This window comes from Vicugna pacos, chromosome X, assembly GCF_048564905.1.
Source record: "Vicugna pacos chromosome X, VicPac4, whole genome shotgun sequence".
Taxonomy (NCBI): domain Eukaryota; kingdom Metazoa; phylum Chordata; class Mammalia; order Artiodactyla; family Camelidae; genus Vicugna; species Vicugna pacos.
This window is the reverse complement of record NC_133023.1, coordinates 49,280,188-49,305,211: the sequence shown is the minus strand read 5'-3', so window position 1 is coordinate 49,305,211 and position 25,024 is coordinate 49,280,188. Positions and strand designations below refer to the sequence as shown.

The window sequence follows — 25,024 nt, the reverse complement described above, 5'->3', positions numbered from 1 at the left end:
TGCTGGGAGGGGGCACGACCCGCCCTCCTGCCTGGCCAGTCTGCAACATCTGACTGCGGCATCCGGAAGGGCAGTGACCCGCCCGCCCACAGCAGAGGAGAGCTGCACCTGACCCCGTGTTAGGAGGAGACGCGATCTGCTTGCCAACAGGTGCTGGGAGCAGCACAGAAGAGGGCGCCAACTGAGGGCCTATGAAAACAAGCTGAGCTTCCAAAACAGGACGAAGACAGAAGGACTTCACATTACAAGCACACAGACTCAAGGAGAACACCAACCCCTTTTTTTGTTTGTTTTGATTTTGGTTTTGTTTTTGTTTGTTTGTTTTTTGTTTTGTTCTTAAATCTGTTTTTACCTGTCCTATTTTCAATTACTCTCTTAATTTTTACTTCTTAATTCATTTCTATTTCTCTTGGGTTTTGATGTCCTGTTATTGATTAGACACAGGCTTCAAATACATCTATTCATCTCCCCACCCTTTTTTTCTTTTTCTTTTTTTTTAAAGGTTTTAAAAGGACGTCTCAACCCGATTAATAATCTGCTTCAACTCGCTCTTCTATTATTCATTATACACTGTTTTCAAACCCACTTTCTCCCTTCTTTTAAAAATCTTTCTCTCTCTTATTATTTCTTTTTTTTCTAAGTTCTATTCATAAATAGGCATTAGATAGATAAAATCCTTAAGATCCAAAATAGACAACTGATACTCCATAAACCACAGTGCCAGAGAGGTATGAGCAAGATGAAGAAGCAGAGAAACCTTTCCCAATTAAAAGAACAAGAGGAATCCCCTGAAAGAAAGATCAATGAAATAGACATTGATAGCCTACTAGATCAAGATTTCAAAAAAGGAGAGATCAAATTGCTGAAGGAATTAAAAGAGATAGTGCTTAGAGAGATAAAATATGTCAAAAACGAAATTGAAGCTATAAAGAAGAGCCAAGCAGAATGGGTAAACTCATTGACAGAGATGAGGAATGATCTAATAGCTGTGCAAAGCCGACTAGTTAACGCAGAGGAACGAATTAGTGATCTAGAAGACAGGGCAATAGAAAGCACCCATTCAGAAGAACTAAAAGATAAGCAAATAAAAAATAATGATAATAGCATAAGGGACCTATGGGATAATATAAAGCAACCCAATCTTAGCATAATAGGGGTCCCAGAAGGGGAAGAAAGGTCAAAGGGGATTGAAAAGGTTTTTGAAGAAATCATGATTGAAAACTTCCCAAACTTAAAGAAGGAATCAGATATCAAAGTACAGGAAGCTCAGAGGGTCCCAAACAGGAAGAATCCAAATAGACCCACACCAAGACATATCATAATCAAGATGGCCAGAGTCAAGGATAAAGAAATGATTCTAAAGGCAGCAAGACAAAGCAAAGAGTGAATTACAAGGGAACCCCCATAAGGCTCTCAGCTGATTTCTCTACACAAACACTACAGGCCAGAAGAGAGTGGCAAGATATATTCAAAGCCCTGAATGAAAAAAAGATGCAGCCTAGGATACTTTATCCAGCAAGGCTATCCTTTAGGATAGAAGGAGAAATAAAGAGTTTCACAGACAAAAAAAAAAGCTGCAGGAGTTTGGCAACACTAAACCCATGCTAAAAGGAATATTGAAAGGGCTATTCTAAATAGAAAAGCAGCAGGATGCTTCAGAAATGAGAACCTCACAACTGGAAAGGTGATAACTCATGAATTACAAATAAAGAAAACACGAAATTATAAAAGGAGACATTCAAATCACTGAGAGTGGGAGAGGGAGGCAGGGAAATATAGATTCTTTTTCCTTCTTTTTTAAATTTTTTTAACACTAGGATGGGTTTGAGATCATGTTATTATCAGTTTAATAAAAACAGGTATAGGTTAATAGATTTACAAAAAAGGGTAGCCACAAGTCAAAAACTTACAAGGGAGTCACAAAAATTAAATAAAATCCATGATAATACAAAGAAAAATTTCCAAACCACAAAAGGAAGAAGAAAGGAACAAAGAGGATATACCAATTCAACTGCAAAGATAAGTTCAAAATGGCAATAAACACACATCTGTCATTAATTACTGTAAATGTTAATGGACTAAATGCTCCAGTCAAAAGATATAGGGTGGCAGACTGGATAATAAAGTCAGAACCTTCAATATGCTGCATACAAGAGACCCACTTTAGGGAGAAGGACACAGATAGATTGAGAGTGAAAGGATGGAAAAGGATATTCCATCCATATGGAAAAGCCAAAAAAGCAGGTGTTGCAGTACTGATTTCAGACAAAATAGACTTTAAAACAAAGGCCATAAAGAAAGATAAAGAAGGACATTTTATAATGATTAAAGGAGTGATACAAGATGAAGACGTTACACTCGTTAATATATATGCACCCAATATAGGAGCAGCTAAGTACATACAAGAATTACTAACAGAGATAAAGGGGGATATTGTTGGGAATACAATCATAGTTGGAGACTTTAACACTGCATTAACATCACTAGACAGATCTTCCAGACAGAAAATAAACAAGGCAAGAGAGAAATTAAATACTACAATAGAAAAACTAGATTTGGTGGATATTTTCAGAGCATTACACCCCCCAAAAATAGAAGATAAATTCTTTTCAAGTGCACATGGAACATTTTCCAGGATCGATCATGTACTTGGACACAAAAGAAACCTCAACAAATTTAAGAAGACAGAAATTATCTCAAGCATCTTTATTGACCACAATGCCATGAAACTGGAAATCAACAACAGAGAAACAAAGGAGAAAAAAAGAAAAGCATGGAGATTAAACAATATGTTATTGAACAAACAATGGATCAATGAGGAAATCAAAGCTGAAATTTAAAAATACCTGGAGACAAATGATATTGAAAGCACAACCACTCAAAATCTATGGGACACAGCAAAGGCTAAGAGGGAAGTTGATAGCGATACAGGCCTTCCTCAAAAAAGAAGAACAATCTCAAATAAAGAAGTTAACCCACCACCTGAATCAATAAGAAAAAGAACAACAAAAAGCCCCAAAAAGCAGCAGAAGGAAGGAAATAATAAAGATCAGAGAGGAATTAAATACAATAGAGATCAACAAGACCATAGAAAAAATCAACCAAAACAAAAGCTGGTTTTTTGAAAAAGTAAATAAAACGGTCAAACCTCTGGCCAAACTCACAAAGAAGAAAAAAGAGAGAGCACAAATTAGCAAAATAAGAAAGGAAAATGGAGAAATTACAACAAACAAAATAGAAATACAGAATATCTTACGAGAATATTATGAAAAACTTTGTGGAACCAAACTGGATAACCTAGAGGAGATGGACAAGTTTCTGGAAACATACTGTCCACCAAAACAGAATCAAGAAGAAACTGGACACTTGAACAATCCGATCACTAGAAAGGAAATAGAAATAGCAATTAAAAACCTCCCTACAAATAAAAGTCCAGGACCAGATGGCTTCACCGGGGAATTCTACCAAACATACAAAGAAGAACTCATACCAGTCCTTCTCAAACTCTTCCAGACGATTGAAAAGGAGGGAATACTCCCAAACCCATTATATGAAGCCACCATCACCCTGATACCAAAACCAGGCAAAGACACTACAAAAAAAGAGAATTATAGGCCAATATCACTGATGAACATAGACGCCAAAATCCTCACCAAAATTTTAGCAAATAGAATCCAACAACACATAAAAAAGATTATACATCATGACCAAGTGGGGTTCATCCCAGGGACACAAGGCTGGTTCAACATACGCAAATCAATCAATGTAATACATCACATCAACAAGAGAAAGGACAAAAACCACATGATCATCTCAATCGATGCAGAAAAAGCATTTGATAAAATTCAACACCCATTTATGATAAAAACTCTCGCCAAAGTGGGTTTAGAGGGAACATATCTTAACATAATAAAAGCTATATATGACAAACCTACAGCCAGCATAGTTCTCAACGGTGAAAAACTCAAAGGCTTCCCACTAAAATCTGGGACAAGACAAGGATGCCCACTATCACCACTCCTATTCAACATAGTCCTGGAAGTCCTAGCCACAGCAATCAGGCAAGAGAAAGAAATAAAAGGGATCCAAATTGGAAAAGAAGAGGTAAAAGCGTCATTATATGCTGATGACATGTTACTATATAGAGAAAACCCTAAAAGGTCCACAGAAAAGCTACTAGAGCTGATTGAAGAATTCAGCAAGGTAGCAGGTTGCAAAATTAACGTTCAAAAATCAGTTGCATTTCTTTACACTAACGATAAATCAACAGAAAAAGAAAGTAAAGAAACAATCCCCTTTAAAATAGCACCCAAAGTAATAAAATATCTGGGAATAAATCTAACCAAGGAGGTGAAAAAATTATACACAGAAAACTATAAACCATTGATGAAGGAAATTAAAGAAGACTTTAAAAAATGGAAAGATATTCCATGCTGTTGGATTGGAAGAATCAATATTGTTAAAATGGTCACACTGCCCAAGGCAATCTACAGATTTAATGCAATCCGTATCCAATTACCCAGGACATATTTCACAGAACTAGAACAAATCATAATAAAATTTATATGGAACCATCAAAGACCTAGAATTGCTAAAGCATTACTGAAGAGAAAGAAAGAGGCTGGAGGAATAACTCTCCCAGACTTCAGACAATACTATAGAGCTACAGTCATCTAGACAGCATGGTATTGGTACCAAAACAGACATATGGACCAATGGAACAGAATAGAGAGCCCAGAAATGAACCCACAAACCTTTGGTCAACTCATCTTCGACAAACGAGGCAAGAATATACAATGGAATAAAGACAGTCTCTTCAGCAAATGGTGTTGGGAAAACTGGACAGCAGCATATAAAACAATGAAGCTAGAACACACCCTTACACCATATACAAAAATCAACTCAAAATGGATTAAAGATTTAAACATAAGACAAGATACAATAAACCTCCTAGAGGAAAACATAGGCAAAACATTATCTGACGTACATTTCAAAAATTTTCTCCTAATAGAAATAAAAGCAAGAATAAACAAATGGGACCTAATGAAACTTACAAGCTTCTGCACAGCAAAGGAAACCAGAAATAAAACAAGAAGAAAGCCTACGGAATGGGAAAAAATTTTTGCAAGTGAAACCGACAAAGGCTTGATCTCCAAAATATATAAGCAGCTCATACGACTCAATAAGAAAAAAATAAACAACCCAGTCCAAAAATGGGCAGAAGACCTAAACAAGCAATTCTCCAAGGAAGACATACAAATGATCAAAAAGCACATGAAAAATGCTCAATATCACTAATTATCAGAGAAATGCAAATCAAAACTACAATGAGGTATCACCTCACACCAGTCAGAATGGCCGTTATTCAAAAATCCAAAAATGACAAATGCTGGAGAGGCTGTGGAGAAAGGGGAACCCTCCTACACTGCTGGTGGGAATAGAGTTTGGTGCAGCCACTATGGAAAACAGTGTGGAGATTCCTCAAAAGACTAGGAATAGACTTACCATATGACCCAGGAATCCCACTCCTGGGCTTGTATCCAGAAGGAAATCTACTTCAGGATGACACCTGCACTCCAATGTTCATAGCAGCACTATTTACAATAGCCAAAACATGGAAACAGCCTAAATGTCCATCAATAGGTGACTGGATAAAGATGTGGTATATTTATACAATGGAATACTACTCAGCCATAAAAACTGACAACATAATGCCATTTGCAGCAACATGGATGCTCCTGGAGAATGTCATTCTAAGTGAAGTATACCAGAAAGAGAAAGAAAAATACCACATGAGATCGCTCATATGTGGAATCTAAAGAGTCATGGACAGAGAATACAGACTTATGGTTACCAGGGGCGTAGAGGGTGGGAAGGGATAGACTGGGATTTCAAAATTGTAGAATAGATAAACAAGATTACACTTTATAGCACAGGGAAATATACACAAAATGTTATGATAAATCACAGAGGAAAAAATGTGACAATGAGTGTGTATATGTCCATGAATGACTGAAAAATTGTGCTGAACACGAATTTGACACAACATTGTAAAATGATTATATATCAATAAAAAATGTTAAAAAAGGTGGGAGAATTGAAAAAAAAAACAGAGCAAGGGGGAGAAAATCCTGAGCTTCCAGCTTCTCTTTGAGGAGGAAAAGAATTGGAACATGTGTCCAACATTCAGGCTTTTGGAGGGGCTGGTCACTAGCTCACCTGTCCCAGAATGCTGACAGGACCTGGCATACACTAGATGCCTGAAGGTTGCCGAGAACAAAAGAGCACTGCGTGGTTTGCTGCTGCTCTAGAGGCCCACTGTACAGCAGACAGGTTGATACAGCTCAGAGGCCCTCCCTACCCTGGGGCAGGGGGAAAGAGAGAAGACTGGAGCACATACTATTCTAGCTTTTTGTGGGGGGCTGCCCCAGGGACTGGTTCCTGTTTCCCAGACTCAGAGCACTGATGGGACCTGGCATACTCTAGAAGACTGGGGACCACTAAGTACAAAAGAGAGCTGGACAGCTTACTGTATCTCTAGAAAACTTGCAGTACCACAGACAGACATTAGGAGTAAGAAATTATCTCCTGAAAAAAAGAGTCCAGCAAATCTCTCTAATAGGGAATTTACATGTGTAAGTCCAGAGAAAATATATCCACAGAAAATACTTGAGAGACTACCAGAATCTCTAGCTGGACTGATTGATAAAGGTCTTTTATTGTACAAAACCAATTGATAAAGACTCAAAGAGGCTGCTTTTCAAACGTGTATTTTCCAACACAAAGTTACAAAGGTACACAAAGAAACAGGGAAACATGGCCCAATCAAATGAAAAAAAAAAAAAAGAAATTGACCCTAAAGAAAAAGATTTATATGAATTAACTGACAAGGAATTGAAAATAACCATCATAAGAATATTCAACAAGCTAAGAAAACTATGCATAAATAAAATGAGAATATCAACAATGAGAAAATATAAAAATGAACTAAACAAATTTCAGAGCTAAAGAATATAATACCTGAACTGAAAAATTCACTAGAGGGGTTAAAATGCACACTTCATCAAATAGAAGAAAAAATCAGCAAATCAAAGAAAAGTCTCTTAAAGTTATCCAGAGGATAATAAAAAAATGAGTGAAGAAAGCTTAAGGGACTTCTTACAACATCAAATGAACTCATATAGTCATTATTGGAGTCCCAGAAGAAACAGGAAGAGAAAGGGGCAGAGAGCTTATTTGAATAAATAATGGCAAAATTTCTCAAATCTAAAGTGGGAAATGGACACCTACATTCAGAAGCCCAGTGAATTCCAATTATGATTAACTCAAAGTAATCTACACTGAGACACATTATAATCAAATTGTCAAACATGAAAAAGACAAAGATTTTGAACTATCAAAAAAAAGAGACTTGTCAGGTAAAGGGAGCCCTTGTAAGACTACTGGTATATGTTAGCAGAAACCTTGCTGGACAATAAAAGTGGGATGATGTATTCAAAGTGCTGAAAGGCAAAAACTGCCAATCAAGAATATTATTTCTGAATAAGGGAGATAAGTGCAGAATTGCTATAATTATAGTCTCTAAACGTGTGTGGTTCCAGATGCACTATGTCATTATACAGGACATGCAAAGCCAAAATAAACACTGGGCTTTCTGAGCACAATGCCTACAAAACAACTAATTGCAATTTACCTTTGTTCTACTTGGGGGGTTTGTCTTGGTATATGACAACTGACTGCTTACACTGTATAAAGATCCTTTAAAAAAAAAGATTTACTTGTGTCAAATCTGAAAAACTACAGTAGTCAAATAAAGGTATATTTCTGCTGACTGCATTTGCTTTTGTGAAAGCATGACATGAAAGTGGAGATTTAAATTAAAAAAAAATCCACAGTCTGATGAACTGATCAGTACCAGAGATTTTAAAATATTTTTTTAAAATTCTGTCCTTGGAACTTGTTATTCTTCGTGGATTTTAAGAAAAAAAAATCTATTCTGGTTTGGACTTTAAATCACTTGGGAAAAGAAGCCATGGACTGCAAATTTCAAAAGTCTTTAGAAGGACAGAATAAGACAGTCAGAAGAACCGGCAGCAAAGTTAGAGCAGGATGGGTTACATGTGCGCACCAAGAAGCAGAGACCGGACATGACCACATGCAAGATGGACACAAGAAGGGCTGTGCAGTGCAGACCTTCCCATATTTGAGTGGCAAGAAGCTCAGTTATTCCTCAACAGCTAGAGGTCCAGCTTGGGAATGAGAAGTGTTCACCCTTGCTTTGCCACTCTTGTTAATGGTGGAGAGGGTTCAAGCAAGTGTCAGGTGTGTGTGTGTGTGTAGCCAGGGATGCTGTGGGGCAGGTTGTAGGAAGTGACTAAATTCAAAAGCATGGGATATGTATCAGAAATAGTACATGAGAGGCAATAAGGCATCCTTTAGAATGTGACCAGTTGTACCCTAGCTGAACACCATGTAGAACAGAGTGATTAAGAATGGGGGTCTGTTCATAGATACTGCCAATGTTGAGGGGGCAGTATAGTAATGGGGAAGAGGGAGGTACAAACTATTGGGGTTAAGATAGGCTATAAGGAGGTATTGTACAACACAGGGAATATCACCAATATTTTGTAATACCTGTAAATGGACAGTAACCTTTAAAAGTTGTATAAAAATTGTGGTAGCTCACAGAGAAAAAAACGTGACAATGAATATATGTACATTCATGAATAACTGAAAAATTGTGTTCTACACTGGAATTTGACACAACATTGTAAAATGACTACAACTCAATAAAAAAAGTAAAAAAAATTATTTCTGGCAAAACTGTCCTTCAAAAAGGAAGGATAAAGACTTTCCTGGATAAACAAAGGCTGAGGAAGTTCATTAGCACTAAACTTGCCTTAAAATAAATGCTAAAGGGAGTCCTTCAACATGAGAAATGAGGATGCTAAAAAGCAATATGAAGCATAAAGCTCACTGGCAAAGAGAAATATATAAACAAAACAGAATATTTTAATACTCTAATGGTGGTGTGTAAATCACTTAATTGTGGTATAGAAGTTAAAAGACCAAAGTATAAAAAGTGTAACTATGAAAATGTGTTAATGGATACAGAATACAAATTACATAATTTGTGACATCAATAACAAAGTATGGGAGAGAAGTGAAAGAATAGACTTTCTGTATGTAATTGAAATTAAGCTGTTACCAGCTTAAAATAGATTATTATAACTATAAGATGTTTTATATGATTCCCATGACAATCAAAAAAAACCTATAAAAATACACAAAAGAAAATGAGAAAAGAATGAAAGCATGTCACCACAAAAACAATCAAGGAAACACAAAGGAAATTAGCAAGAGGAAAAGAGGGACAAAAGAGCTAAAAACTAGACAGAAAACAATTAGGAAAATGACAATTGTAAGTTCTCTATCAATAATTACTTTAAACGTATATGGATTTCACTCTCCAGTCAAAATACGTAAGAGTGGCTGAATGCATTTTAAAACACAAAATTAAATATATACTGTCTACAAGACACTCATTTTATATTTAAGGCTACATATAGGCTGAAAGAGAAAAAAAGGAAAAATATATTCCATGGAAATGGTTAAAAGAGTAGAGATAGCCATATTTTTATCAAACAAAATAGACTTTAAGTTAAAAACTGTCACAAGAGACAAAGAAGGGCATTTATAATAATAAAAAGGTCAATTCAGCAGAAATATATAATAATTATAAATACATATGAGCCCAACATCAGATCACCCAAATATATTAAGCAACCACTGACAGAACTGAAAGGAGAAATTGACAGCAACACAGCAGCAGTAGGAGATTTCAATACAACAAGTTCAATAATGAATACAGAAGATCAATAAGGAAACAGAGAACTTGAACAACAGACCACTTTAGAACACTGTGGATCTGACAGACACATATACAACTCATAGGAACATTCTCAGGGTAAATCATATGTAAAGTGACAAACATTGTCTTAACAAGTTTAAGATTGAAAATATAGCAAGTTATCTATTCTTACCACAATGGAATAAAACTAGAGATGAATAGTGCAAAGAAAATTGGAAAATTCTCATATATGTGGATATAAATAAGCACACTCTTAAACAACCAATGTGTCAAAGAATAAATCAAAAGAGAAATTAGAGAATCATGTGGTGTAAGACATCCCTCCTTTTAAATCTCTCCCTTTTGACAATGGATTAGACACCTATCCATGAATAAAAAGAATTGTTGTGGGATCTAGCACCATACACCAATGGACCCAGGAGGAGTCTCGCCCACCTGTGCATCTAGTAAATAGGCAGAAACACCTCGGTACAGGCTTTGGAACCCACAAAGCCAGCAAACAACAAACCAGCCCAGATCCCTCTCACGATGGTCAGGAAAAAACATGGAGCGTGCTAACTTAGACAGCTTCCCACTCACAAGAGAGAATTCGCAGAAGTCCAAACTTCCTGAAAGGAGATTTCAGCATGGTATTGAAGAAAAAAAAAGTGTTCCCTCCACCAAGGATATGACGCATGGGGCTTATTTATCTGGCTGCAGTGATTTCTCCCTCAGAGGAAAAGGAGAGCAGCAAGTGAGTGTGGCTCCCCCAGTTGTATGGGATGCAGCTGGTGAAACCTATTTTTCTCCAGGAGCATCCAAAGTACTGAGGTGACACTTCCATGACTAGGAGGAAGGATATTGGGAAAGAGGCAGGTAAGAATTTCAGAGGGCATTAAGGGGATTGTGCTCAGCAGAAAGTCCCCATATGAGCCTTTGGAAGTACCACACCGAAGGATTTCCCTTCTGGATCCACAGGCACCCCAACATCCCGAGTGCTAAACCCACACCTCTTCCCACTCTGAGGCCAGTTCCTGTATGTGTGCCTGTGCAATGCATGATACAGAACTCCAGTAGACAAGGGAGTGCGCACAGAAAACAGGTCCCAGAGAAAGGGAGAAAACACAAACTTTAGCAATAGTTTCACTTTCTGGAAAATAAAAGAGATGTTTCCAGTAGCCAGTCTGATGAGTTGTAAAAGCCAGAGAAGACAAAAAGCTTAAGAATTCTGCCATAAGAGAACAAGAAAAGTGGTGCAGGTATACTGATAGAAAAAACAGAAAAAAAAAACAGATAATAACACCACCATCAAACAGAATACCCCACCTGAAGGTAACTAGCAAGATTTAAGGAGATATCTTCTACTTCAAATGCAAAGTCAACAATAAAAAACTACAAGGAATGTGAAAAATCAAGGACACATATCATCAACAAAGAAAAAAAATCTGCCAATAATAGAGCTCAAAGGCATGGAACTTTGTGGTCTAGCTGATAAAGAGGTCAAAAGTGCTTTTTTAAGGGAACTCAATGAGCTACAAGAAAACTAAGACAATTCAAAAAAAATTAAAATGACTTTTTTTTTTACCAGTGAGATAGGAATCATATAAAAGAACCAAAATGAAATTCTAGAGCTGAAGAATATGATAAATGAAATGAAAAATACAATAGAAAGCATATTCAGTGGGGCAGAGTAAATGGAAGACTGAATAAGTGAGTTAGAGGATAGGTATTTTGAAATAACCCAGTTAGAGGCAGACAAAGAGAAAAAGAATGAAAAAGAGCAAAAAAAAAAAAACCTACTTGATATATGGATTCCAATAAAAGAACAAATATTAGAATAATCAAGAATCCTAAAAAGAGAGGAAGAAGGGAGCAGAAAATTTATTTAAAGAAATAGTAGCCAAGAGCTTCCCAAACCTGGGGAGACAACTGGACATTCAAACACATGAAACTAATACAGGCATAATTTGTTTTATTGTGCTTCACTTTACTGTGCTTCACAGATCTTGTGTATTTTACAAATTGAAGGTTTGCAGCAACCTTGCATCAAGCAGGTCTGCTGGTGCTGATTCCCCAGCAGCAATTTGCTCACTTTGCTCACTTTATTTCTCTGTGCCACATTTTGTTAATTCTTACAATATTTCAACCTCTTTCATGATTATTGTATTTCTTATGGGGATCTGTGATTATAATTGTTTTAGGGCACCACAAACCACACCCATGTAAGATAGAGAACTTAACTGATAAATGTGTGTATTCTGACTGCTCTGCCATCCAGCAATTCCTGCATCTCTCTTCCTCTCCTCAGGTCTCCCTATTCCCTGAGACACATCAATATTTAGTTATATCAGTTAATAACTCTACAATGGCCTCTAAGTGTCCAAGTGAAAAGAAAAGACATATATATCTCATTATAAATCAAAAGCTAGAAATGAATAAGCTTAGTAAGGAAGCTTAGAGATAAGCCAAAGAAAGCTGAGATAAGCCAAAAGCTAATCCTTTTGTGCCAGTTAGCCAAGCTGTGAGTCCAAAGAAAAAGTTCTTGAAGGAAATTAAAAGTACTACTCCAGTAAACATACGAATGATAAGAAAGTGAAACAGCATTATCGTTGATGTGAAAAAGTTTTAGTAGTCTGGAGAGAAGATCAAACCAGTCATAACATTTCCTTAAGCGAAAGCCTAATCCAGAACAAGGCCCTAACTCTCCACAATTCTGTGAAGGCTGAGAGAGATGAGGAGGCTGCAGAAGAAAAGTTTGAACCTGGAAGAGATTGATTCATGAGGTTTAAGGAAAGAAGCTATCTCCACAACATTAAAATGCAAAATGAAGTAGCAAGCGCTGATGTAGAAGCTGTGGCAAGTTATACAGAAGATCTAGCTGAGACAGTTAATGAAGGCAGTTACCTAAGCAACAGATTTTCAATGTAAACAAAACAGTTCTACATTTGAAGATGTCTTTTAGGACTTTCATAGCTAGAAAGGAGAAGTCAATGCCTGGCTTCAAAGCTTCAAATAATAGGTTGACCATTGTTAGGAACTAATGCAGCTGGTGACTTTAAGTTGAAGCCGATTTTCATTTACCATTCCAAAAATCCTAAGGCCATAAGAATTATGCTAAATCTACTCTGCCTGTACTCTATAAATGGAACAACAAAGTCTGGATGACAGCATATCTGTTTACAACATGGTTTACTAAATATTTTAAGCCCAATGTTGAGACCTACTGTTCAGAAAAAAATATTTGTTTCAAAATACTACTGTTCATTGACAGTGCACCTGGGCATCCAAGAGCTCTGATGGAAATGTACAATGAGATGAATACTGTTTCCATGTATGCTAATACAACATGTGTTCTCGATCCTATTGATTAAGGAGAAATTTCAACTTTCAAGTATCGTTATTTAATAAATACATTTCATAGGACTATAGCTGCCATAGATGGTGATTCCTTTGACAGAACTAAAAAAAGTCAATTGAAAGCCTTCTAGAAAGAATTCACCATTCTAGATGTCATTAAGAACATTCATGATTCATGGGAAAAGGTCAAAATATCAACATTAACAGGAGTTTGGAAGATGTTGATTCCAACCCTCATGGATGACTTTGAGGGGTTCAAGATTCAGTGGATAAAAATGACTGCAAATGTGGTGGAAATAGCAGGAGAACTAGAATCAGAAGTGGATCTTGAAGATGTGACTGAATTGCTGCAATTTCATGAAACAACTTTAGCAGTTAAGAGTTCTTCCTCATGGATGGGCAAAGAAAGTGGTTTCTAGAGATGGAATCTAATCCTGGTGAGGATGCTATGAATACTGTTGAAATTACAAGAAAGGATTTAGAATATTACATAAACTTAGTTGATAAAGCAGCAGCAAAGCTTGAGAGGACTGACTCCAATTTTGAAAGATGTTCTACTATGGGTAAAATGCTATCAAACAACATTGCTACAAAGAAATTGTTCACAAAAGAAAGAGTCAATTGATGTGGCAAACTTCACTGTTACTTTGAGAAACTGTCACAGCCACTCAATCCTTCAGAAACCATCACCCTGATCAGTCAGCAGTCATCACCACTCAGACAAGACCCTCCACCAGTAAAAAGATTTACTTGCTGAAGGATCAGATAATGATAAGCATTTTTAGCAATAAAATATTATTTAGTTAAGGTATATACATTTTTTAGACATAATGCTACTGCCCATTTAATAGACCACAGTACAGTACAAACATAACTTTTACATGCACTGAGAAACCAAAAAATGTGTGTGACTTGCTTTATTGTGATACTAACTTTATTGTAGTGATCTGGAACTGAACCTATAATATCTCTGAAGTATGTGCAGAGAACACTCTATTATCTTAATGAAAAAAGACCTTCTCCAAGACACATTACAATGAACTTGTCAAGAATCAAGAATAAATAAAGAATTCTAAAAGCAGTTAGGAAAAATATTAACCTACAAAGTAGCCCCCATTAAGCTATCTGTAGATTTCTTAGTAGAAACCCTTCAGGCCAGAGGAGAGAGGAACGACATACTCAAAGTGTTGAAAGATGAAAAATGCCAGCCAATAATACTTCATCAAGCAAAGTTATCCTTCAAACATGAAGGAGAAATAAAGACTTTCACAGACAAACCAAAGCTGAGAGAGTTTATCACCACTAGACTTGCCTTGGAAGAAATGTTGAAAGGAGTTTTTCAAACTGAAATGAAAAGACATTATTAGTAACATGAAAACATGTAAAAGTGTACAACACACCAGTAAAGGTAAATACACAGTCAGATCTAGAAAGTTCTAAATATGAAATAGGATGATGTGGTTTACCACTTAACTGTAGTATAAAGGTAAAAAGGAAAAAAAGTACTAAAATAATTATAGCCATTACAATCTATTAATGAATATACATTATAAAAGGAGGCAAATAAGGGCAGCAAAAATATTAAAAGTTGGGAATAAAATGGTGAAACTTTTGTACATGATCCAAGTTCAGTTGCTATCAGTTTAAAATGTACTGTTTTATCTATAAAACTTCTGTAAACCTCATGGTAACTACAAAGCAAAAACCTAGAGCAGATGCACTAAAGATAGACAGAGGGGAAACAAAGCATACTACCAGGGAAAATCACCAATTTATAAAGGTAGGAAGAAACACAGGGGAAAAAACAATGGAAATTAAAAAAAAACTAAGAAAACAACTAATAATATAGAATTACTAAGTCTTTATGTATCACTAATAACTCTAAATGTAAATGAATTGAATTCATCAATCAAAAGGCACATAAGGCACAGAACAGCTGAATGAATTTTTTTTAAAAAAAAACAACTATATGCTGACTAGGAAAAACTCACTTCATTTTGGATACACATAGGCTCAAAGTGAAGGGATGGAAAAAGATATTACATGCAAGTCAAAACCAAACGAAAGTAGAAACAGCTATACTTAAATCAGACAAAATAGACTTTAAGCCAAAAACAGTAACAGGAGACAAAGGAGGTCATTATATAACAGTAAATGGGTCAATTCATCAATAGATATAATAATCACAAATATATACGCATACAACACTGAAGCACCTATATGTATTAAGCAAATACTAACAGATCTGAAAGGGAAGTAGAAAACAATACAAGAGTAGTAGGGGACTTCAATACTCCACTGTCAACAATGGATATAACATTAGACAGAAAATCAAGAAGAAAATGATGGAACTGAACTGTAACATTAGACCAAATGGATCTACTAGACATTTATAGACCATTCCATCCAACACAAGCAAAATAATGTTCTTCTCAACTGCACACAGAACTTTGTCCAGGATACTAGTATAACAGGACCCAAAACAAGTCTCAGAAAATTTATGAATACTGAAATCACACCAAATATCTATTCTGACTGCATGGTATGGAAGTAGAAAGCAACAAAAAGGAAGCTAGATCTATAAATATGTGAAAATTAAAAAAAAAAACACTTCTAAACAACCAATAGGTCAAAGAAGAAATAAAAAATTAAAACAAAAATATCTGAAAACAAATGAAAATAGAAATACAACATACCAAACCTATATGATACTGTAAAAGCAGTTTTGAGAGGAAAGTTTAGAGTAATAAATACCTACATTAAGAAAATAGAAGCATCCCAAGTAAACAACTTAACTTTACACCTCAAGAAAGTATAAAAAGAGGAAAAAACTAAGCCCAAAGTTAGCAAAAGATCAGAGCAGATATAAACGAAACAGAACAGGAAAATAATAGTAAAGAAAAATCAATGAAACTAACAGCTGTTATTTTAAAAATAATTAATGAAATCAACAAACCTTTAGCTAAACTAAAAAAAAAAGAAGATGCAAATAAAATCAGACATGAACGATATTATAACTGATATCACAGTAATACATATGATCATAAAAGACTATTACGAACAGTATATGCTAACAAATTGGATAACCTAGAAGAAATGGATAAATTTTCAAAAACATACAAGCAAACAAGATTGAATCAGGAAGAAATAGAGAATGTGAACAGATCAATAATGAATAATGAGATTGAATCAGCAATCAAAAATCTCCCAACAGAGAAAACTCCAGGACCGGATGGCTTCACTGGTGAATTTTACTAAGCATCAAAAGAAGAGTTAATACCAATCATTCTCAGACTCTTTCAAAAAATTGAAGAGGACAGAACATTTCTAAATTCATCATACAAGGCCACAGTCACCCTGATACCAAAGCCAGATTAGGTCTCCACAAGAAAAGTTAACTACAGACCAATATTCCTGATGAATCTATACACAAAACTTCTTCACAAAATATTAGAAAACTGATCTCGATAATACATTAAAAGGATTATATACCATGACCAAGTGAGATTTATTCCTAGGATGCAAGGATGGTTTAATTATGCAAATCAATAGATGTGGCATACAATATTAACAGAAAAAATAAAATTATATGATTATCTCAAAAGATGCAGAGAAAGCATTTGTCAAAATACAACATCCTTTCATTATTAAAACCCTCAACAAATTGGGTATAGAAGAAACATACCTTAATATAATACGGGCTATATATGACAAACCCACAGCTAATATGCTCAATGGTGAAAATTTGAAAGCTTTTCAACCAACATCAGGAAAAAGTCAAGGGTGTTCACTCCACTCTTACTCAACACAGAACTGTTAGTCCTCCCTAGAGAGCAATTAGGCAAAAAAAGAAAAAAGAAAAAAAGAAAAAAAGAAAAAAAAAGAAAGGGCATCTAAACTGGAAAGGAAAAAAAATTGTCTTTATCTGCAAATGATAAGATCTTACATTTAGAAAAATATCTAAAGAGTCAACAGAAAATTATTGGAACTAATCAACAAATTCAGTAAAGTTGTAGGATATAAAATCAACATACAGAAATCAGTTGCATTTCTATACAACAAAACATCTAAAACAAAAGAAATATAACTACTTTATTCACAATAGCATTAAAAACAATAAAATACAGTTGACCATTGAACAATGTGGGGGTTACGGGCACCAACCCTCTGTGTAGTAAAAAGTCTGCATATAACTTATAGTTGGCTCTCCATGTATATGATTCCTCTGTATCCCCAGTTTCACATCAATAGATTCAACCAACGGTGGATCATGTAATATAGTAGTATTATTTACTATTGAAAAAATAATCCATGTATAAATGGACCTGAGCAGTTCAAACCCATTTTGTTCAAGGGTCAACTGTCTGTAGTAAAGATCTGTACAATGAAAATTACAAGACTTTAATAAAAGCAATTGAAAAGACACAAATGGAAAGATATCCTGTGCTCATGAAAGAGAAGAATTAATATTGTTAAAATGCCCAACTATCCAAAGCCACCTATAGTTTAAGCAGAATCCTTATCAAAATTTCAATGGCATTTTTAAACAGAATAGAAAAAAAATGTAAAATTTGTATGGAACCAGAAAAGACCACAAATAGCCAAAGCAAACATAAGAAGAATACAGGCGGAAGCATTGCACTTCCTGATTTCAAACTATCCTATGAAGTTATAGTAATCAAAACAGTATGGGACTGGCATAAAATACACACACAGAGATGTGTGGAACAAAATTGAGAGCCCAGAAATAAACTCCCACATATATGATCAACTAATATTTGACAAAGGAGCCAAGAACACTCAATGGGGAAAGAATAGTCTCTTCAACAAATGATATTAGAAAAACTGGATAATTAGATGCAGAAAAACTAAATTGGATCCCTAACTTACACCACTCACAAAAATTAACTGGAAATGGATTAAAAATTTAAGCCTAAGACGTGATACCATAAAACTAGAAGAAAACATAGGAAAGAAATTCCTTAACATTGGACTGGCTAATACTTTTTGGTTTAACACCAAAAGCACAAGCAACAGAAGCAGAAATCAATAAGTAGAACTACACCAAATTAAAAAGCTACACAGCAAAAGTAACAATCAAAAAAATGAAAAGGCAACCTACAGGATAGGAGAAAATATTTTCAAAGCATATACCAGGTAAGGAGTTAATATCCAAAATATATAACAAATTAATATAACTCCATATAAAAAATTCAATACAAAATGAGAAGAGGAACTAAATAGACATTCTTTCCAAAGACACCCAAATGGCTAACAGGTACATGAAAACATCAACATTACTAATCATCAAGAAAATGCAAATAAAAACCACAATGAGCTATCACCTCACACTTGATAGAATAGTTACTGTATCAAGAAGATAAAAGGTATTGGCGAGGATGTAGAGAAAGGAGAATCCTTGCACATTATTGATAGGAACATTAATTACTTCAGCTACTATGGAAAACTATATGGAGATTCCTCAAAATATTAAAAATAGAACTACCAATATCAACTCCACTTCTGGGTATATATCCAAAGGAAGTGAAAACAATATTGAAGAGATAATAAGCACCTCCATATTTACTGAAGCATTATTCACAATAGCCAAGATACAACCTAAGTGTCTGTCAATAATGATTAGATATAGAAATTATAATATATAGACATATAAACATATATGTATATATTTATATATACACATGTACATATATACATACACACATGAAACACTATTCAGTCATGAGAAAGAAGGAAATCCTACTATTTACAGCAACATGATGGACCTTGAGGACATTATGCTAAGTGAAATAGGTCAGACAAAGAAAGATAAATATGGTATGACATCACTTAAATGTGGAATCTAAAGAAGCTACCTTACAGAAACAGAGTAGAATCATGGTTACCAGAGAGTAGTGGTGGGGGAATTGGGTTATGCGGTTTAAGGGTACAAACTGGAAACTAGTGGATAAATAGGCCCTAGAGAACTAATATACAAAATAGTGATTATAGTCAACAATACTGTATTATAAACTTCAAAATTTCTAAGAGACTAGATCTTAGTTGTTCCTCTACAAAAAGTAAATAATTATATGACATGATAGAGATGTTAGCTAACACTATGGTAACAATCATATTGCAACATGTATCAAATCAACATGTTGTACACCCAAACCTTACACGATCTTATATGTCAATTATACTTCATCAAAAAATTAATAAAGATGGTTATAAAAGTGAAAAACAGGGAAACAAGAACAAAGTATCTTGAGACAAATGAAAATGAAAACACAACACAGCAAAACATATGTGATGCAGCGAAAGCAGTACTAAGAAAGAATTTTATAGCAGTTTTCACCTATGTTTAAAAAACAGATTTCAAATAATCACAACTTTATGCCTCAAGAAACCAGAAAAAGAACAATCTATGCCCAAAGTTAGCAGAAGGAAGTAAATAATAAATATCAGAGCAGAAATAAATGAAACAGATAATAGGAAAAAATTAAAAGTTGGTGATGTTGAAATGAAAACAAAATTTAAAAACTTTTAGAGTAACAAGGAAAAATAAATTTTTAAAAAGGGAAATGCAAGAGGAGACATTACAACTGAAACTGATGTCACATAAGTTAAAAGGGTTAGAGTTATAAAAAGATCAGTATGAATAATTACATGCCAACAAACTGGATAACCTGGAAGAAATGGATAAATTGATAGAAACATACAGCCTACCAAGACTAAATCAGGAATAAATTGATAATCTGAACAGATCTGAGTAATCAAAAATGTTCCAACAAAGAAAAGCCCAGGACTAGATGATTTAATGGATGAATGCCACCAAATATTAAAGAACACCAACATTTCTCAAACTCTTCCAAAAAAATCAAAGAAGAAACATTTGCAAACCCAATTTAGGAGGCCAGCATTACCCTGATACCATAGTCATAAAAAGAAAGGAAACTACAGGTCAGTATTCCTAATGAATACAGATGCAAAAATCATGAATAAAATACTAGCAAGCCAAATTCAATAAAACATTAAAAGGATCACACACCACAAACAAGTGAAATTTATCCCTGGGATTCAAGGATAGTTCAACAGAGAAAAATCAATCAATGTGATACATCACATTAACAGAACAAAGGGAAAAAAATATGATTACCTCAATAGTTGCAGAAAAAGTGATAAATTTCAACACCATTTTATTATAAAAATACTCAACAAATTAGGAATGGAAAGAAATTATCTCAACATAATAAAGGCCATATATAAAAAGTCCACAGTTAACATCACACTCAATAGTAAAAAACTGAAATTTTTTTCTCTAAGATCAGAACAAGGCAAGGATGCCCACTTTTACCACTTTTTTCAACCCCATACTGAAGACTATTGCTAGCTAGATCAATCAGGTAAGTAAAAGAAATTTAAAAGGCATTCAAATCAGAACAGAAGAAGTAACATTACCTTTGTTCACAAATGACATGATCTTCTAAGTAGAAAACCCTAAAGATTACACACACACACACACACATACACGCACACACATAAATACCTGTTAGAACTAATAAATGAATTCAGTACAGTTCAGAACACAAAATTAACATTAAAGATCAGTTGGATTTCCATGCACTAACAATAAACAATCTGATAGAAAATTAAGAACATAACTGCACTCAGAACAGCATCAAAAATAATAAAATAATTTGGAAAAACTTAAGCAAAGAGTCTAAAAATTTGTATACTGAAAACTACAAAATGCTGCTGGAAGAAATTAAAGATGACACAACTGGAAAGACATCCTGTGTTCATGGACTGGAAGACTTAATACAGTTAAAATGTCCATACCACCCAAAGCAATCTACAGATTCAATGCAATCCCTATCAAAATCCCAATGGCATTTTTTAACAGAAACAGAATAAAGCTGAAGGCCTCACACTTACTTTTACTTTTTTACTTTTCATAACACATTACAAAGCTATAAATTAAAACAGTATAGTACTAGCATAAAGACAAACACATAGACTTATGGAAGAGAATAGAGAGCCCAGGAACAGGCACCAAGAATACACAGTGGGGAAAAGACAGTCTCTTCAGTAAATGGTGTTGGAAAACTGAATGTTCACATGCAAAAGAATGAAACTGGACACATTATATATATATATATATACACAAAAAACAACTCAAAATGGATTAAAGACAAATATAAGACCTGAAGCCATAAAACTCCTAAATGAAAACAGAGAAAAAGCTTTATAACATTGGCCTTGGAAATGATTTCTTGGATATGACACCAAAAGCACAAGGCAGCAAAAGCAAAAATAGACAAATGGGAGTATGTCAAACTAAAAAGCATCTGCACAGCAAAATAGATGATCAATAGAGTAGAAAATCAACATATGGAATGGGAGAAAATATTTGCAAGCCATATTTCTGACAAGGGGTTCATTTAAAAAATATGTAAGAAACTCCTACAAACAATAGTTAAAAAAATAAAACAACTTAATTTTAAAAGAAGCACATGACTTGAATAAACATTTTTCCAAGGAATACATACAAATGGTCAACATTATGTGAAAAGATGTTCAAACATCACTAATTATCAAGGAAATGCAAACAAAACCCACATAAAAATATTACCTCATACCTGTTAGGATGGCCAACATTAAAACAAAACAACAGATAATAACAGGTGTTGGACAGAACATCTAGAAACTAGAACCCTTGTGCCATGTTGGTGGGAATGTAAAAGTGTGCAGTTGCTATGGAAAATAGCATGGAAGTTCCTCAAAATTTTTTTGAAAACTACCATATGATCCAACAATCCCACTTCTGGGTATTTATCCAAAAGTAGTGAAAATGGGATCACGAAGAGATATTTGCACTCCCATATTCATTGCAGCATTATTTACAATAGCCAAGAGGTGGGAACAAGCTAAGTGTTCACTGACAAATACGTAACTAAAGAAAATGTGGTAGTTACATACAATGGAATATTATTCAGCTTTAAAAAATAAAGAAATCATGTAAGATGCTATCATATGGATAAATCTTAAGAATACTGTGCTAAGTGAAATAAGCCAATCATAGAAGGACAAATACTGCGTGATTATACTTATACAATGTATCTAAAGTAATCAGATTCATAGAAGCAGAAAGTAGAATGGTGGTTGCCAACAGCTGGAGGGATGGAGAAATGGGAGTTACTGTTAAATCGGTATCGAGTTTCAGTCATACAAGATGAGAAAGTTCTAGTGATCTCCTGTTTAATAATACTGAACTATTAAAATTTTGTTAAGAGATTAGATCTCATTTCATATGTATTTTACCACAATTTTAAAAAGTGGAAGTAGTCCTAACATATCAATAATTATTTTAATATGTAATCTAAATTCACTAACTAAAATACAGAGATTGGCAGAGTGGATTAAAAAAAAACTTGGTCCACTATATGCTATCTACAAGAAATCCATTTCAAACACAAAGACGTGTAGGTTGAAAGTAAATGGATGGAAAAAAGATATACCATTGAAGCATGAATTTTTTTAGAAAGCACTTCTGTATAAAGTAGGCTTCAGAACAAAGAAAATTGCTAGGAATAAAGAGGAACATTACACTATACTCATGAAATAATTATAGAGATAAAGAACAGATTAGAAGTCAGGGTTAGGGAAAAGGGCAGGGCAAAGGTGAGTGTGGCTTTGTAAAGGGAATGAGAGAGCCTTATAATGGTACAGTTAAGTATCATGGCAGTGATTACATGAAGCTACACCCATACATACATACACAAATGCTTCTATAATTAAGAAAATATGAATAAGATCAATGCAAATTTTCTAAGTTTTGATACCATACTATAGCTATGCACCATAACACTAAGGGAGGCTGGGTGAAGGGTACACAAGATCTCCCTAGACATTTATTGCAACTTCCTATGCATCTAAAATTGTTTCCAAAATTACACACACACACACACACACACACACACACATGTAGTTACACTGGTCTCCTTGCTGTTCCTTGAACATGTCAAACAAGCTCTCACATCAGAGCCTCTGCCTGAAATGTACATCCTCTTGATATTCACATGTCCTGAATCATTCAGGTCTCTGCTCGATGTCACCTCATCAGATGCTCCTCCCCTGACCAGTGTTATCTAAAACAATGCCATTTATATTATTCTTTATCCCCATATTTATCTTGGTTTATCAGCCTCACAGCCCTTATCACTCTGACATTATATATTATATATCATTTGTGTACTCACTGCCTGCATCATTCTCTACAATGCAAACTCCATGAGTGCAGGAACTTTGTTCTTTCCACCACTATATCCCCAGTGCCTAAAACAGGGCTAGGCATATAGCAGATACTCAATAAATAAATGTTAAATGAATGAATAGATCAAAAGGGGAAAACCAGATTTAGTTGATAATCTAGATTTCCCAGTAGCCAAAATATCATATTTATGACTATTCCTTTAAGTCTAACAACATTAAGCCAGATAGTCCAATTATTTGTCTGTTCTTCAAAATCACTGTTTTTACACTTCTTTTAAAATGTTACTTTTGAAAACAAATGGATGCTATCCATGGACTTCTGATGCTTTCTGCTTCATTGTAATGACATTGGATAATTATTTTGCTTTTTCTCTGCATTCATTTTGATTAGACAAAAATATTAATCAAATATTACTTTATATTTTATGAGGTCTCTTTTAAAGTATATTAACATTTTATTATATACTCTGGTTAATTGGCTGGTAGTATTTCGGAAAAACTGGAAACCACAAACTTAGGATTCTAGTCATAGCTTCTCATGTGACCTTTAGTAATTTTTTAAAATCATCTCTGGGCCTCAAATTTATTCTCCTTAATATGAAGAGACTAGATAATATGATATCTAATATTCCTTCTTATTCTATGAATGAAGATAAGCATATGGCTAATGTGCTCTATTTCTAATTACACTCCATGGTACATACCATTTGAGATTGTGTTCAGCCTACAGCCTCACTTTCTGTAAGAACTTTATGTCCATTCACTTAGAGTTGAGGTCTAATAGCCATATTTATACCACATGATCATGCCTCTCCAGCTGTAGATAATAAGATAACTGGGTTGACATCTGGTCCAAACTGGGTCAATCAGAACTGGAATTCAGAAATGCTAATGAGTCTCTGCTGATCACCTGAATTTAGAATACATAAATTTGGGAGTTCTAGGGTAAGCCCTGTTTGGCTAGGTGCTGAGGTAGTGAGAAAAATAAAGCAGAGAAGCTGAAAGAAACAGAAATAAACTGGAGACCCTATGGCTCCAGGGAGGGGAGGGAGGAGAGAAAGAGGGCAGAAAGCTCCCCTAGCCATGGACAGCTTTTCAGTCCTAGTTATTATACTCCCTCACGTGCTTGGGCTATATTTTCTGCCCTTGGGTTCCATGAGAACCTCTTGTAACCTTAATATAAATTTATTTTTTGTTTCCATTTAGTTTGAGGTAGATTTTTGTTATTTGCAACCAAAAATCCTTAATCAACACAGACACAATTGGGTCAGTGGTCAACAAACAAAATTATGCACAACAAAGCTCTAGACACCTTATGCAAAGCATCCTTGCCCCAGTTCCATTACATACTTGAATTAATCCTTAGTTAATTAGAAAATTCATTAACCAAGATATTTTATTCAATAGCCTTTAGTTAACTGAAGTCGCTGGGACCACCCAGATTAGAAATGTTCATATTCAAATGGAAATACAATTACTTTCCAAAATCAGACGGTTTTAAATTTTTTCCTAAGCTTCTGCTAGCACAGGCTACTAATTAAA

At 34.7% G+C, this 25,024-nt stretch overlaps 1 long non-coding RNA gene across 2 annotated transcripts in view; it reads right to left on the bottom strand.

Annotated features, from left to right (window-relative positions):
* Positions 1–24,270, bottom strand: part of LOC140691972 (uncharacterized) — a 93,877-nt gene extending 69,607 nt beyond the window's left edge. For both annotated transcript variants that reach the window (XR_012067578.1, XR_012067577.1), the window contains exon 1: positions 24,187–24,270. This is a non-coding gene — a long non-coding RNA (uncharacterized lncRNA). The remainder of the gene's footprint in view (positions 1–24,186) is intronic.
* Between the last annotated feature and the right edge of the window lie 754 nt (positions 24,271–25,024).